This window comes from Canis aureus, chromosome 28 (genome assembly GCF_053574225.1).
Source record: "Canis aureus isolate CA01 chromosome 28, VMU_Caureus_v.1.0, whole genome shotgun sequence".
Taxonomy (NCBI): domain Eukaryota; kingdom Metazoa; phylum Chordata; class Mammalia; order Carnivora; family Canidae; genus Canis; species Canis aureus.
In genome coordinates, this window is record NC_135638.1 from 12,773,271 (window position 1) to 12,791,439 (window position 18,169).

The following is an 18,169-nucleotide window of genomic DNA, read 5'->3' on the forward strand; positions in this document are numbered from 1 at the left end:
CAATCTAACATTTAACACTCAAGTTCAAATCATATAGACAATAGTAAACAAAAACCAACATATTATCCTAAAGTGCAATGCTAACAAACTTTTCAAGAAATTACCATTTCGAACTTATATTTTACTGGTTTATTGCTATTGAGCTAAAATAGATATTTTTAAATGAGTATTTTAGTATTGATAAGTGATACAATGTTTCTCTTATTTTTGATATTATCCAAATCCTATGAAATAGAAAGAGAGACATGAGCCATGGATGAAAAAAATCTATTACTCTTAGCTACATATTATGATGGTTATAGAAAATTATAGTAACAAAATATCAAAACATATTAATAATGCTATGATCTTATGAAATGTACATCAAAATAGACTTCAAAAGATCTAATGTAGACTATAAACAAATAACATGAAATAGTTTTCAACTTGTTCAGGTGGGATTAGGTCTTTAATTGATAGGATGGTGAGTCAATTCAGGAGGAGCTAAGTTGGCCATTTAAGAACACCGTCAGATTTTTGAATCTCTAAATTTGTATGTGTTTTCTTTGTCTTACCTTTCCCATCTCCTCTTTCAGCTATTTACAGCAAGGCAGTCAGCCTAAAATAGTCTTGCCTGTCATGAATAAACTATATTCCTAGCAATGCATTACATAACTCTTGCACGGAAGCATATTTATTAAATATTTAAAATATTTATATTCTGTTCTGGCAAGAAGGCCGATTCATGGATGTAAGAGGGTCAGTTGATGAAGTGGGGTCACTCCTAATATTAGCCAACTGGAGCAAGACAGAATGCAATGAGGAAAGGTCTTCATTTAAAAGTAAAAATGCATAAATAAATAAATAAATAAATAAATAAATAAATAAATGTAAAAATGCATACAAACTTGACATTTTGCTTATAGACACAGGAAGACAGCTGCGAAAAGAAAAGAATGATGATTGAGAACTTGGCTTTGGAGTTCACCAAGCAGGATTCCTCACATGGCTCTATTTCCTGCAAGCTCAGTAATCTGTCAAAGGAAAATCGATCAAATCTGCTTTAAAAATGGCTGAACTTACTCCAGATATTAGTTTTAAACAAGGTGATACTCTTGTAATATGGCTGTATCTACCACACCTGAGAAAGTCACCAGTTGATTTAGTTCAAGTGTCTTAAGTAGAAGGGATGTGGCTAGGAGCAGACTTTTCAATCTCCGATTTTTTACTCACAAATGTTCTTGGGATTCGTAGTAGGCAAATACAGAGGGTAGGGAGTTAGCAACAGTAAAATAAACAAGAATAAAGCAAGTCATAGGCCAAGGTCAAGCATCTCTCCCACTGAGCAAAAATAGCATCAGAGCCCGAATTATGAAGAAGTGAGTCTTCATAAGACACTGACAGGAGGAATTGCTAAGACTGATTCTAGTTGTTGGAAGCCCATGGAAGGTTCATGCTCAAGTGCAAGCAGAACAGTTTACAGTGGCTCAGTTCCTACGTGAAGCTGGGAAAGCCACCAATGACTCTGCATTGACCATTTGCGGGTCTTTCTACTGGCTCTCTCCAGATACCAGGCTTCCTTCTCAGGAAACTTTCTTGGGATCAACTATCAGAGAATTATTTTTTCTGAAAACATTCTCCTTTATATATTTTTTGCTCTCAAGCTATATATATAGGTACATAGAGATAAATTTTCTATATTACTTTCCCCATTTTCACAAGTATCTATGGAAATATTTTCTCCTGCCAAAGACAGAAGACAACTTATCAAAGCCTTTGACCCACCAAATGGCAAGTTTTGTCCTGTATATTGCCTGTTCTGCAAACCCACTTCTCCTTTCTCATTTCTAAGCAAAATCTTTTCTCTCTTCTCATATTCTTTTAACAAATAGCACTTAGTAGGCCTTAAAATTCCATCTGAATGAAGGAAAATAAATTCCCTTTTGACTTAATCTTGAAATCCACCTAGGTACTATGTATGATAAAGAAATAGCTGCTTTCTTCTAATGTAACAAAGAAAGAAATACGAGAATCTATATCCTGCCATATACTTACTGAACTCTCTGTAGTGTCTGCATGCAATAAATCTTAAAACAGTAGGTAACATTCTATGTTTGAGAACCCAAACTTTGCTTTCCTGGGCTATCATCCAGAATAGAATAGAGCTGTGGTCTTTGCAGCAAATTTCCAACTGCTGTTGTTCATAAGTAAAAACATGTTCCCGTCTGTTTGCATGCCTTTTATCTCCCTATCTATCTTATAACCACGGCATCAAAGTGAATCACACTTAGAACAAAACATTATAATGTGACTGTGAGAGCCAAAAGTGCCCCTGAGTCCTCCACACAGAATGGCAGCAGCAGTAATATTTTAGGATTTTTAAACTCCAAAGGGTAAATGAAACTCGGGAGCCTGAAGTATGGACTGCTAGACTGTGCTTTCAACCTGCGCTTTAATTTAGTACATTTGCCTCTAAGCCAAAACCAAAGAGATACCAGTAAGACAACTTATCAAAGCTCTTGCCTCATCAAACGGCAAGTTTTAGAAAAGTCCTTGTGCTTCCTTGACACTAGTCCTCTAAATTTCTAAAACCATATGTGTGTCTCCCATGGGGAAGACTGGTCACATACTTGATGCCTACTTCCAATGCTTATTAAATACCCCAAGGCTTCTCTATCTTCTTTGACCTTCAGAGTTCTATAGCTCTGATGGTCCAATGGCCCTGTGGCTCTGTAGCTTCTGAAGCCAATGTACTAGCACATTCCATATCTCCCCCAACATTACTTAGGGAAGTTTTCCTAAACTTAGAGCGCTACCATCCCAAGGAGCCGTACCACTCCCCCGTCCCACATATTGCATTCCCCCTGAATTTCAACATCCACTAGCAAAAGACTAGATCTGAAAAATCCCTGACTGCTCTCGATCTATGAAACGTTTGCCCACTGAGAGTACCACTTCACCCCATCTCCTCTGTATAGTTGCTTTCCATTAACTCTCCTCCCTCACTTTACTCATATTTGATTACAGCATAAATGCTATTCTGACACAAAGCTGTTACTAATAAAGAACACATTTATTTTCATTATTAACATTCTCTGCCCAATAAGGCTCAGATAACTGTAATGGAGAATTATGATATGTTCAAGTTTTCAAAAATTATCAGCAGTCCTTCTCTTTCAACAAGAGATTGAGTGGAGAGTTTGGCGATCGGAGAATTATAAACAATTAGGAGAGAAACACAGGTGTTGCCAAACATTAGCACTACAAAATACCATTTTTTAATAGTATCACCTGCAGCCCTAGGGTGATAGTATTTCCTTGTAAGCAAACATTTTTTCAGTTAATCCCATATTGGACCATACCTCTGTCAATGTTTATAATGAAGGTAAGCAGTTTGTTTCTGGCCCCAGGACACACTGTAAGAAATAAAATGTGCAACCTCCACTGTGCCTTGGGGAAGCGTTTAGACATCTGTACATTTTACATAGTCTTTCCTATGTTGCCACAGAGAGTATCATCTTGTCTTCTTCTTTGGTAGCTCTGGGGTAATATACAAAGGTGGTTTTGAGTTATGAAATGCCAACTGGGGACCTCTCAAAGTGTTCTCAAATATAATTCACTTCTTTGGAAATAGCGATTATCAGTTCTTCCAAAATATGATTTAATTACGTACTTACATAAAATGTCATCATCCTAGTACACTTGACATTTTTAACACATATTCTATTCCTGTCATCTATATCAATGACAAATGACAGAATAAAGGCCTACTTAAAAATTATATTATCTGAGACATTTTATATAATTATGGGCAATTAGAATTTATAAAACATTTAAATGAATTTAGCTTTTCTTTAAAAGCCCAGTAAGCTCATAAGAAAGTTAAAGCATGCACTGAATACTCAATCTACTAATCAAGAGGCCTGGTGAGAAGGCCTATTCTGATTCATGGCACTATCACTACCTCACCTTTGACCTTGGGGAAGCTCCTCATCCTCCTCAAGATTGTTTCATCAGGAAGATAGCTAAATTAGAAGCTTTCTAAGATTCTTTCAAGCAACAAATTCATAATCTCTTAATATTTACTGGGTATCCATATGTCTAGAACTTGCTAAATGCTATGAGGGGTCTAGATACAGTTCTTATCTTGACTTGCTTATAGTCTACTTTTGTAAGAAAGAGGAAAAACATGCAGAACACAATAAAGGGCAATTAAATAATTACCAGAGTACTTACCGGACAATGGATGGTAGCTAACTAGAGTTATAGGAACTGAAAAAAGAGAGGAAGAAGTAGTGGAAATCTCTAGATAGAAGTTTAAGAAGAACATCCAGATTCTCTTCAAGTTAACTATAGCCTGCCATTCCAAGAAAACCTACTACCAGATGAAATTCCAATTCAATATATATTTATTGAATATTTTCTACATTACTAGTAACATTTCAACATACGATTTTCCAACCTATTTCATTTCATCACTGTCAGTTCTTCTACTAAACTTTGAATTCCAAGCTCTTTGGGGTTGTTAGCCCTTGCTCCCTTGGTCTGGACAGTCATTCAGTGTTACCTAGCCAACAGGGTCGTGTGGGAGAGTTGGGACACAGTATCTTGGCTCCTGATTTAATTCTCCCCTAGGCCTTCTGCCTCTATTACAACAGGCTCCCAAGTAAGCTCTCTCTCAGCAGTGCCCCCTGCACACCCTGCCACAGTAAACTTCCTCAGATAACTTCTCTCCTACAGATCCCATCAGACTATATATACCAAGCCACAAAGGCAGTGGAGAATCTTAGAAATTCTCTAATCTTATTTCTCTCCACTACCCAAGACACAGCTGGTAACAACTGCAGAATGGCAGGGTCCAGCCCCGTGAAGTGATTACTTTGTGTACTGACACTAGCAGGACTTCATCACAAATTGGGACTTTTCCCACAATCAACCAACATTAACTCTTTCATTTATAAAATAAAAACATAATTCCTACCTTACAGGTTATCACAAAAAATAAATGAGACAAAATCTATGCCTGGTATCTAATAAGTGTTTTTTTTTTTTTTAGATTTTATTTATTTATTCATGAGAGACACAGAGAGAGAGACAAAATCTATGCCTGGTATCTAATAAGTTTTTTTTTTTTTTTTAAGATTTTATTTATTTACTCATGAGACACAGAGAGAGAGGCAGAGACACAGGCAGAGGGAGAAGCAGGCTCCATGCAGAGAGCCTGATGTGGGACTAGATCCCAGGTCTCCAGGATCATGCCCCGGGCTGCAGGGCTGCAGGCGGCGCTAAACCGCTGCGGCACCGGGGCTGCCCTAATAAGTGTTTAATACTATATTAACCATGGCTTTTTATTTTCTGTATTTTGATGCTTTCGCATCTGGCACCTTACTGAGCTGGGAGGGACTGCCCCTCCCGGGGTTAGCTAATTCCCACAGATAGCAACTACTGGCCTGCAGTGGCCACCTTTCATATGCAAACCAACCAGTGCAGATGTTACAAATTAATCACTTTCTTTATCAGCCTCTCACTTTCCAGGCCACTTCTCATTTTCTGCTAGAGCCAAATACCAGTTTACTGGGGACAACCCTATACCCCAAAGCCTACTGAAACCAAATAACCAATCCTAAGGCTGCTAATCTTGCCTTGCTCATTCCTTCCCACAAATAAAGGAACTTTCCATATTTTCCTCTTCCTTCCTCTGCCTTCCAACCGACCCTGGTACTTCCTGCATTGTGTGCCATGCCTCCTGTTTCTAAGGATCTGTGAATACAATAAACTTCTTCCTTTATGATGGTCACTTCCATGCCTGCATGTCATACCTTACCTGATTAAAACAAATCCCTCTAAAATAAATGTACATTCATTTTCCCTTTTCTGAGCCTTTCCAAGTGATGGATATCCCATCCTTAAACGTCAGCATCCCCCAACTGTGACTCCTAGAATCCTCTCTTGACATAGTGCACCGACAACCAAGATATACTATGTTTTATGTACCTATGGCCGGGCTATCTTCACTGTCCCTCTTTTAATCTATACATCCATCTTGGGGAGAGTTCCACATTTCACATGTGGCTTTGTCACATCTCAAGTCCTTTCTCTCTGATCTGATATTTTAGCCTACTTTTTATCTTTTCTCTTTGCAGTTTTCTTTCCTTAGAATAAACAAAGCTTGGTTTTGGTCACGAGTCTAGGAGATTTGTCTGTGTAGATGCTCCACAACTCTCACCTTACCAAATCTAAACCTCTCAACACACCCAAAAATGAAAGTCAGAATTGTGTTAAGAGTAAGAACAATGGATTTAAAAAGATTTTATTTTAAAACTTGACTCAGACTATCTGCAGTTCTTGGAAAAATTTGCTCAGCCTCCTTGAGACTCATTTTTTTTTTTTTACTTATAAAGTGGAGATAATAATAGCATCCCATATCACAGGGTGGTTATAAAAATTAAATGAGATAATATATGTGAAGTGCCTGATATGTAATGTACCCTAAAAATAGTAGCTATTATTGGTGTGATTTTAATTGTGGTTGTTATTAAGGCAATGTTAGTAGTAGTGGTTATTATAAAAATAAGGCAATTTCTGAAAACAAACTTAGGAATGCTCATATCTGTCACCTTAGAAAACTGTGGCTTAATATCTGGCCTTAAAATAAAGTTTATTTTTGCATATCTTCATCTATATTTAAAGACAAATCCAACTACTTAAGTATCTATAATGCAGAGGCAATTCTTGGCTCAATTATTGGCTCAAACATATTTTTGAAAGGAGTAAATGTCCATTCATTGGATGTATGAGTGTGTATTTGCTTAAAATGTGTCTACCTCCAAGTATATAAAAGAAAAATAGGGGTGCCTGGGTGGTCATTTAAATGTCTGACTATTGGTTTCAGCTCAGGTCATGATCTCAGTCTCAGTTGTGAGACTGAGCCCCATGTCAGGTTCTGTGCTCACTGCAGAGTCTGCTTAAGATTCCCTCTCTCCCTCTGCCTCTCCTCCCCCACTCCTTCCCTTTCTAAAATAAATAAATCTTTAAAAAAAAGAAAAGAAAAATAAATATTAAGTGTGCATTTGTGCAATTCTGCATAGGTCATTTTTTCCCTTATGTATTGTCATTTGATCCTTTAAAAATCTAGTATTATGAGAGAAAAGGAATGACGTGGGCATAAAAACACCATTATCATCATTTTACACATGAAGAAACTCAGGGAAAAGTAATTTGAAATTAGTAGAATGCCTAACTTCATATATAAATGATTTTCTTAATAACCCTGACTACTCCACTGAAATGACTCTTATGAAGGCCACTTAATATTTCCAAATTACCAACTCCATTAGTCAATTCTATGTCTTTATCTCACTAAAGCATTTGACAACATTGAACACTTCTCCCTTCTGAAATATTTTCTTCATTTAACCTCTCTGACACTGAATTACCTAAATTTTATCCCCACTTTCTCTTGTCTTCTTGATCTGTTTTGGCTAGATGCACCTCCTACTCCTGATTTTAAAATTGTGGAGTAGCTCAGATCCTTCTTTTTGTAATTTCCCTTTAGATGAGTCCTTCTGCTTTAAACATCATCTAAATGTTGGTGACACACAGATTTATACTGTCGCATCAGCTCAGAATCCCATGAGCTCCAGAATTGGATATTTACTACTTTTAGAAAATCTCCATGAATGTTTTATGGACACCTCAAAATTTAACTTACTGAAAACAAATATATTTAATTTCTGACCCCATTTCTAATACAATCTCCTCTCCCAATCCTCTCATGTCTAAAATGACTCCCATCATCCAACCTAAATCCAAAATAGATTCCTCTCATTTTTCCTAACTTCAGAGACAATCCTTCGGAAAATCTTGCCTGCTTGAACCGCAAAGGGTGTGTTCAAACTACAGCTTCTTTTTTCCACAGCTGCCTTTCAAGCTCAAGTTTCATTATTTCCTACCTGAACTACTAAAATAAATTTTTAACTGGTTGGTGTTTTAGCTTCTATTTTTGCTTTCCCACATTCTATTACTTACAAAACAGCTAGACTAATCCTTATTAAACATCCATAAATTGTATCATTTATCTGCTTAAACCCTCTAAAGACATCACATTCTTGAGAGAATAAAACTAAACTCAACATCATGACCCTAAAGCCCCCACATAGTTTTTCTTGCCTACCTTTTTTGATCACCGTGGCACAATATTCCCCTTCATTTACAATATTCCACCCACACTACATACCTTTATTCCATGATCTTTTCAAGATTCTTCTACTTCACATCTTTTTTTTTTTTAAGAGTGCGCCCTCCCTCCCCCCCCCCCAGCCTAGATTGGTATCCTATCAAATTTTCAAGTGTTTGGAGCCTTTTCATCATTCAGGTCTTTGTTCAAATATTTATCTACTAAGAGCTCAATTAACGTGGCTGAATCAATGGAATGAATGTATGAAATGTCATCTCTTGAGAGAGACCCTCCCTGAGTATCTGAAGTATACTCATCCAAGTACCCATCTCTGTCATTCTCCAGCATTACCATATTGTAGTTTTCTCATAGAACTTATCACTCTCTGGAATTATTTATTTTTGTGTCACCGTTGATTATCTGAGTATTCCGTAAGGACAAAATGTCACAAGAGCAGGGATCTTAACTTTCTTACATGCCACTGAATCTCATGCCCTAAATAGTGGATAGCTTAGAGTATTCACAATGACAGATATTTTGTTGAATGAATAAAGAGTGAACGAATAAATGAGGTATCTCCATTTTACAGTTGAAGAAAATAAGACTTAGAGAAGTTAAATACATGCTCTAAGGTCATATAGGTCATACAGATTAGTGGCTCAACAAGGATTCAAGGCTAAAACTGACTCAAACTCCTTTCTTTTCCAATATGCCATGGTAAGTGGCAGCTTGAGATCCAGACAAGTTGTGCAGGATCATTTCTCCCTGTTCTTCCACATTAAGTTTAACTATAAATTCTGGAAAGAAATAAAAGGTAATCAAAGAAAAACTCTGAAAAGTAAAAGAGGAAGGCAAACTGGTTGGCAATCCCAGGACTAGAAAAAGAATATAAGAGGAGCATAAGTTACATGCACTCTCTTCCCAGCCTAGCATAGGAGCCAGCCAAGGGAGGCTCTTTTCTTTCCCCAAAGTGATAGGAGTCCCTCTGATAACACCAGATAGTTGTAAGGAAGATGGATAGGGAGCCCCACCAACAATTAAGATGCTTAGGGGAAGAGCTCTCCTTTCATGCATGACCGGAGACTCTTACTAAGAGGCACAGAGCAGCTAAGCAACGCTAGCAAGAGGGATCCTGCCACAACCTCACCTGGCCCAGAAAGCTTCAAAGTCCCTAAGCGCTGAGGCTCCCCCACCTCCACCCAGAGGCACCTGCTTCCCAACCAGAGGAAACCCCTTTTGCTGCCCTCTCCCCTTAAACAGCACCAGCAAGGACCAATAGCAACTATATCAGTTCCTAATAAACCAAATAGACCAAAATAACATTGCAAATACTCTGAAAACTAAACTGCTATTAGAACTACAGCCCAAAACAATAAGCCAGGACCTAGGTACTAAACAACAGGATAGCTGCTCATTAAATATAATATTTAAGTAATATCCATAGTCTATTATATAGATATAATAGATATTATAATAGATATAATGTCCAGAATAAAAAAATACATCACTCCTCATGCCAAAAATCAAGAAATCAGAACTTGCATGAGAAAAGGAACTAATGTTAACAACAAGATGGATTAGGCAATGAAAGTATCTGAGAAGAATTTTAAGGCAGTCATTGTAAAAATGCTTCAACAATCAATGATAAATTGTTTTAAAACAAATAGAAAAAATAGATAATTTCAGGAAAGAAATGGAAATAATAAAAATTAACTAAATGGAAATCATAGAACTGAAAAATATAATAGGAAAAATACACATGGTGGATGGTCCCAACAGTAGTGGAGATGACAGAGGATTGAATCAGTGAACTTAAGGAAAGATCAATAGAATTTACTCAGTGTGAAAAGATTAGAGAGAACATAGGCTGGAAAAAAATGAACAGAGACTTGGAGACTGTGGGAATATAACACAAAGATCCAACATTCATACCATGGGAGTTCCAGAAGGTAAAGAGAAAGAGAGTCGGGCTGCAAAGGGTATTCACAGAAATAATGGATGACAGCATCCCAAACTTGGCAAAAGACACAAACCTACAGATTCAAGAAACTAAGTGAACCTTAAAAGGCATAAACCCAAGGAAATCTTTAGGAAGACCCATCACAGTTAAGCTTCTGAAAAATAACACAAAATAAACTATTTGAGAGCAGTCAGAGAGATGTAATGCCTTACTTTATAGGAGAACACACATTCTAATGACAGTGTCTTTTTCATGTGAAATTATAGAGACCAGAAGGAAGCAGCTAAATTTCAATATTATGTTTTTCCCCCAACAAACAGGAAGAATCATTAACTATCGTTGGATATATCAATAAATGTCAGGTGCTACTTACCCAAAAGCAAACTAGATCAAGTTGAAATGTAAGAAGCAGCTCTGTGCAAACCAATGCCTGAAGTTCCACTGGAGGCATTTCTTTGGGGAGTCTCCTGGGTCTTCTCTAAGTGAATATCTTATTTAATACATAGCCTACTATTAACTCCTAAAAAGGCTTTCTAAATTTTAGGAAATCTATCCAAACATTTCACCATATGCAGTAACCGTCAGAGAGAAACTTAATTTTATTTATATAGATTAGTCAGGATAGCAATTCTAACTTGAGGTTTCATGCATTCTACAGATGCATGCTCAGTTTCCAATGTTGTATTAAAATTTCAAGTTTACTCTTACCAGGCATTGCCTCTGAAAAAGGATAGTCGTGCTGGAAATGTACACAGTTATTTCCTTTTGCAGATATATCAAATATAGTCTTTAGACTTTCTCATAAGATTAGAAACCCCACTGAAAGACTGCTCAGTATTTACATGAACTACCAGGAAAGAGTGAGGGGGAAATAAGACTGCTAATTGTAAGCTTCTTTAAAAGTTACTGCCATTATGTGGCCTTGGCATTTCATTTTATATAAAGCATGCTTGTTTTATATCTACAAAAATTCTTTTGAAATGACTAGGCAGTTAATAAGTCTTTTGAGGACTCAAGGCAGTCTTTTAAGTGTGCACGGTATTCCAGCTTTGCCCCTGATAGTATATCCTCAATGAAATGCAACTCGAAAATGGATTTTCTTATCATCCATGAAAAAGTATAAACTTAATCTAGTTTCAATTTCTTTATCTCAATACCCTTTTAATTGACACTTTGCCTCACCTAATGAAAAAGCACCCTCTCCACAATCACAACTATTAGAATCTTATTTTGGCCTTGTCAAGACTAACTGGCAGCTAGTTGAGGCTTAAACACTGATAGTTGAAAATCTTCTAATCCAAAAGCCAGTAAAAATCTTCAGTATCCTGACTGAATATATATCTATTATTCTTTATACCTAACTTCAAGAGGATTTAAAATGACAGATAACAAGATTCAAGAAAGCCTTAATGCACTTTAATTCTAGCTTTAAAAGTCTTAGGCACTGTGATTCTTTTTCCTCTAAAATATATTTAAATATAGAAAAGGAGCTAAAGGTAAGTTATACAGACTTCTTAAAGCATACCATTTGCTCCCCTTTTAAAAATAATTCAATTTGTCCACCGTCCATGAAAGAAAAAGTATGAGCCCAAAGCTATGATTAAGCATATCAAAATTCCAGACCTCAAAGAATATATATTCAAGATATAGAGCATTTGCACTGGGTTATAGCTGATCGTAACTATCCATTAGCAACCAAAAGCAAAGTAAATTCACAAACAAGTGAGCCTACAAGTTTCTGAAACACCCAATTTTATTTTGTTAAATAGCATAAAACTGTGATGCTATGGTGAAATCAGAGTTCCACCAGTGATTAGAGAAGGTACTAAATAGCATATAACTCATCTAACTGATACAACACCACACTTACATTAAAAATCATGGTACAGAGGAGGAGGGGCAATGTGGCGGAAGAGTAGGGTCCCCAAATCACCTGTCCCCACCAAATTACCTAGAAAACCTTCCAATCATCCTGTAAATCTACGAATTCGGCCTGAGATTTAAAGAGAGAACAGCTGGAATGCTACAGTGAGAAGAGTTCGCGCATCTATCAAGGTAGGAAGACGGGGAAAAAGAAATAAAGGAACAAAGGCCTCCAAGGGGGAGGGGCCCCGCGAGGAGCCGGGCTGAGGCCGGGGCGAGTGTCCCCAGGACAGGAGAGCCCCGTCCCGGAGGAGCAGGAGCTGCACCGACCTTCCCGGGAGGAAAGGGGCTCGCGGGGAGGTGGAGCAGGACCCAGGAGGGCGGGGATGCCCTCGGGCTCCCTGGGACACTAACAGGCACCTGCGCCCCGGAGAGTGCGCCGAGCTCCCTAAGGGCTGCAGCGCACGGCGGGACCGGAGCAGCTCGGGGGGCTGGGGGGAGGCTCCGCGGAGGGGGCTGTGGGGCGGGAGCAGCTTGGGGGGCTCGGGGGGGCTCCGCGGAGGGGGCTGCAGGGCGGGAGCAGCTCGGGGGGGGCTGGGGGCGGCTCCGCGGAGGGGGCTGCGGAGCGGGAGCAGCTTGGGGGGCTCGGGGCGGCTCCGCGGAGGGGGTTGCGGGGCGGGAGCAGCTGGGGGGGGGGTCGGGGGCGGCTCCGCGGAGGGGGCTACGGGGCGGGAGCAGCTCGGGGGGCTCGGGGGGCTTGGGGGCGGCTCCGCGGAGGGGGCTGCGGCCGGGAGCGCGAATCCAACAACGCAGGCTTCGGAGCACAGGGCGCCGGGACACAGCCCAGGATCTGGCCTCCCCCCGGGACAGGCAGAGGCCGGGAGGGCCCAGGACAGCAAGGACGCTCCTGCCCGGAGCTGAGCAGATCAGCGGCCCCGCCCCGGAGCCTCCAGGCCCTGCAGACGGAGAGCTCTGGAGCTACTGCAGGAAATGACTCCAGGGCTCCACAGCTGGCCCCGCCACTGCAGTTGTTCCTCCTGGGGCCTCACGGGGTAAACAACCCCCACTGAGCCCTGCACCAGGCAGGGGGCAGAGCAGCTCCCCCAAGTGCTAACACCTGAAAATCAGCACAACAGGCCCCTCCCCCAGAAGACCAGCTAGACGGACAAGTTCCAGGGGAAGCCAAGGGACTTAAAGTATACAGAATCAGAAGGTACTCCCCCGTGTTTGTTTTTTGTTGTTGTTGTTTTGGTTTAGTTTTTTTTTTTTGCTTTTTGCTTTGTTTCCTTCCCCCACCTTTTTTTCCCTTTCTTTCTCTTTCTCTTTTCTTCTTTTTTTTCTTTTTTTCTTCCTTTATTCTTTTTTCTTTTTCTCTTTTCTTTCCTTCTTTCTCTCCTCTCTTTTTCTCCTTTTCCCAATACAACTTGCTTTTGGCCACTCTGCACTGAGCAAAATGACTAGAAGGAAAACCTCACCTCAAAAGAAAGAATCAGAAACAATCCTCTCTCCCACAGAGTTACAAAATCTGGATTACAATTCAATATCAGAAAGCCAACTCAGAAGCACTATTATACAGCTACTGGTGGCTCTAGAAAAAGCATAAAGGACTCAAGAGACTTCATGACTGCAGAATTTAGAGCTAATCAGGCAGAAATTAAAAATCAATTGAATGAGATGCAATCCAAACTAGAAGTCCTAACGATGGGGGTTAACGAGGTGGAAGAACAAGTGAGTGACATAGAAGACAAGTTGATGGCAAAGAGGGAAACTGAGGAAAAAAGAGACAAACAATTAAAAGACCATGAAGATAGATTAAGGGAAATAAATGACAGCCTGAGGAAGAAAAACCTACATTTAATTGGGGTTCCCGAGGGCGCCAAAAGGGCCAGAGGGCCAGAATATGTATTTGAACAAATCATAGCTGAAAACTTTCCTAATCTGGGAAGGGAAACAGGCATTCAGATCCAGGAAATAGAGAGATCCCCCCTAAAATCAATAAAAACCGTTCAACACCTTGACATCAAATAGTTAAGCTTGCTAATTCCAAAGATAAAGAGAAGATCCTTAAAGCAGCAAGAGAAAAGAAATCCCTGACTTTTATGGGGAGGAGTATTAGGGTAACAGCAGACCTCTCCACAGAGACCTGGCAGGCCAGAAAGGGCTGGCAGGATATATTCAGGGTCCTAAATGAGAAGAACATGCAACCAAGAATACTTTATCCAGCAAGGCTCTCATTCAAAATGGAAGGAGAGATAAAGAGCTTCCAAGACAGGCAGGAACTGAAAGAATAAGTGACCTCCAAACCAGCTCTGCAAGAAATTTTGAGGGGGACTCTTAAAATTCCCTTTAAGAAGAAGTTCAGTGGAACAATCCACAAAAACAAGGACTGAATAGATATCATGATGATTCTAAACTCATATCTCTCAATAGTAACTCTGAATGTGAACGGGCTTAATGACCCCATCAAAAGGCGCAGGGTTTCAGACTGGATAAAAAAGCAGGACCCATCTATTTGCTGTCTACAAGAGACTCATTTTAGACAGAAGGACACCTACAGCCTGAAAATAAAAGGTTGGAGAACCATTTACCATTCAAATGGTCCTCAAAAGAAAGCTGGGGTAGCCATCCTTATATCAGATAAACTAAAATTTACCCCGAAGACTGTAGTGAGAGATGAAGAGGGACACTATCTCATACTTAAAGGATCTATCCAACAAGAGGACTTAACAATCCTCAGTATATATGCCCCAAATGTGGGAGCTGCCAAATATATCAATCAATTAATAACCAAAGTGAAGAAATACTTAGATAATAATACACTTATACTTGGTGACTTCAATCTAGCTCTTTCTATACTCGATAGGTCTTCTAAGCACAACATCTCCAAAGAAACGAGAGCTTTAAATGATACACTGGGCCAGATGGATTTCACAGATATCTACAGAACTTTACATCCAAACTCAACTGAATACACATTCTTCTCAAGTGCACATGGAACTTTCTCCAGAATAGACCACATACTGGGTCACAAATTGGGTCTGAACCAATACCAAAAGATTGGGATTGTCCCCTGCATATTCTCAGACCATAATGCCTTGAAATTAGAACTAAATCACAACAAGAAGTTTGGAAGGACCTCAAACACGTGGAGGTTAAGGACCATCCTGTTAAAAGATGAAAGGGTCAACCAGGAAATTAAGGAAGAATTTAAAAGATTCATGGAAACTAATGAGAATGAAGATACAACTGTTCAAAATGTTTGCGATGCAGCAAAAGCAGTCCTGAAGGGGAAATACATCGCAATACAAGCATCCATTCAAAAACTGGAAAGAACTCAAATACAAAAGCTAACCTTACACATAAAGGAGCTAGAGAAAAAACAGCAAATAGATCCTACATCCAGCAGAAGAAGAGAGTTAATAAAGATTCGAGCAGAACTCAACGAAAGCGAGACAAGAAGAACTGTGTAACAGATCAACAGAACCAGGAGTTGGTTCTTTGAAAGAATCAATAAGATAGATAAACCATTTGCCAGCGTTATTAAAAAGAAGAGAGAGAAGACTCAAATTAATAAAATCATGACTGAGAAAGGAGAGATCACTACAAACACCAAGGAAATACAAACGATTTTAAAAACATATTATGAACAGCTATACGCCAATAAATTAGGCAATCTAGAAGAAATGGACGCATTCCTGGAAAGCCACAAACTACCAAAACCGGAACAGGAAGAATTAGAAAACCTGAACAGGCCAATAACCATGGAGGAAATTGAAGCAGTCATCAAAAACCTCCCAAGACACAAAAGTCCAGGTTCAGATGGCTTCCCAGGGGAATTCTATCAAACGTTTAAAGAAGAAACCATACCTATTCTACTAAAGCTGTTTGGAAAGATAGAAAGAGATGGAGTACTTCCAAATTCGTTCTATGAGGCCAGCATCACCTTAATTCCAAAAGCAGACAAAGACCCCACCAAAAATGAGAATTACAGACCAATATCCCTGATGAACATGGATGCAAAAATTCTCAACAAGATACTAGCCAATAGGATCCAACAATACATTTAGAAAATTATTCACCATGACCAAGTAGGATTTATCCCTGGGACACAAGGCTGGTTCAACACTCGTAAAACAATCAATGTGATTCATCATATCAGCAAGAGAAAAACCAAGAACCATATGATCCTCTCATTTGATACAGAGAAAGCATTTGACAAAATACAGCATCCATTCCTGATCAAAACTCTTCAGAGTGTAGGGATGGAGGGAACATTCCTCAACATCTTAAAAGCCATCTATGAAAAGCCCACAGCAAATATCATTCTCAATGGGGAAGCACTGGGAGCCTTTCCCCTAAGATCAGGAACCAGACAGGGATGTCCACTCTCACCACTGCTGTTCAACATAGTACTGGAAGTCCTAGCCTCAGCAATCAGACAACAAAAAGACATTAAAGGCATTCAAATTGGCAAAGAAGAAGTCAAACTCTCCCTCTCTGCCGATGACATGATACTCTTCATAGAAAACCCAAAAGCCTCCACCCCAAGATTGCTAGAACTCATACAGCAATTTGGTAGCGTGGCAGGATACAAAATCAATGCCCAGAAGTCAGTGGCATTTCTATACACTAACAATGAGACTGAAGAAAGAGAAATTAAGGAGTCAATCCCATTTACAATTGCACCCAAAAGCATAAGATACCTAGGAATAAACCTCACCAAAGAGGTAAAGGATCTATACCCTAAAAACTATAGAACACTTCTGAAAGAAATTAAGGAAGACACAAAGAGATGGAAAAATATTCCATGCTCATGGATTGGCAGAATTAATATTGTGAAAATGTCAATGTTACCCAGGGTAATTTACACGTTTAATGCAATCCCTATCAAAATACCATGGACTTTCTTCAGAGAGTTAGAACAAATTATTTTAAGATTTGTGTGGAATCAGAAAGGACCCCGAATAGCCACGGGAATTTTAAAAAAGAAAACCATATCTGGAGGCATCACAATGCCAGATTTCAGGTTGTACTACAAAGCTGTGGTCATCAAGACAGTGTGGTACTGGCACAAAAACAGACACATAGATCAATGGAACAGAATAGAGAACCCAGAAGTGGACCCTGAACTTTATGGTCAACTAATATTCGATAAAGGAGGAAAGACTATCCATTGGAAGAAAGACAGTCTCTTCAATAAATGGTGCTGGGAAAATTGGACATCCACATGCAGAAGAATGAAACTAGACCACTCTCTTACACCATACACAAAGATAAACTCAAAATGGATGAAAGATCTAAATGTGAGACAAGATTCCATCAAAATCCTAGAGGAGAACACAGGCAACACCCTTTTTGAACTCGGCCACAGTAACTTCTTGCAAGATACATCCACGAAGGCAAAAGAAACAAAAGCAAAAATGAACTATTGGGACTTCATCAAGATAAGAAGCTTTTGCACAGCAAAGGATACAGTCAACAAAACTCAAAGACAACCTACAGAATGGGAGAAGATATTTGCAAATGACGCATCAGATAAAGGGCTAGTTTCCAAGATCTATAAAGAACTTCTTAAACTCAACACCAAAGAAACAAACAATCCAATCATGAAATGGGCAAAAGACATGAAGAGAAATCTCACAGAGGAAGACATAGACATGGCCAACATGCACATGAGAAAATGCTCTGCATCACTTGCCATCAGGGAAATACAAATCAAAACCACAATGAGATCCCACCTCACACCAGTAAGAATGGGGAAAATTAACAAGGCAGGAAACCACAAATGTTAGAGAGGATGCGGAGAAAAGGGAACCCTCTTACACTGTTGGTGGGAATGTGAACTGGTGCAGCCGCTCTGGAAGACTGTGTGGAGGTTCCTCAAAGAGTTAAAAATAGATCTGCCCTACGACCCAGCAATTGCACTGTTGGGGATTTACCCCTAAGATTCAGATGCAATGAAACGCCGGGACACCTGCACCCCCATGTTTATAGCAGCAATGTCCACAATAGCCAAACTGTGTAAGGAGCCTCGGTGTCCATCGAAAGATGAATGGATAAAGAAGATGTGGTCTATGTATACAATGGAATATTCCTCAGCCATTAGAAAGGACGAATACCCACCATTTGCTTCGACGTGGATGGAACTGGAGGGTATTATGCTGAGTGAAGTAAGTCAATCGGAGAAGGAC

At 39.4% G+C, this 18,169-nt stretch overlaps 1 long non-coding RNA gene across 5 annotated transcripts in view; it reads right to left on the bottom strand.

Annotated features, from left to right (window-relative positions):
* Window positions 1–18,169, bottom strand: part of LOC144300420 (uncharacterized) — a 245,578-nt gene that overhangs the window by 67,129 nt on the left and 160,280 nt on the right. The gene's annotated exons all lie outside the window — the stretch shown is intronic.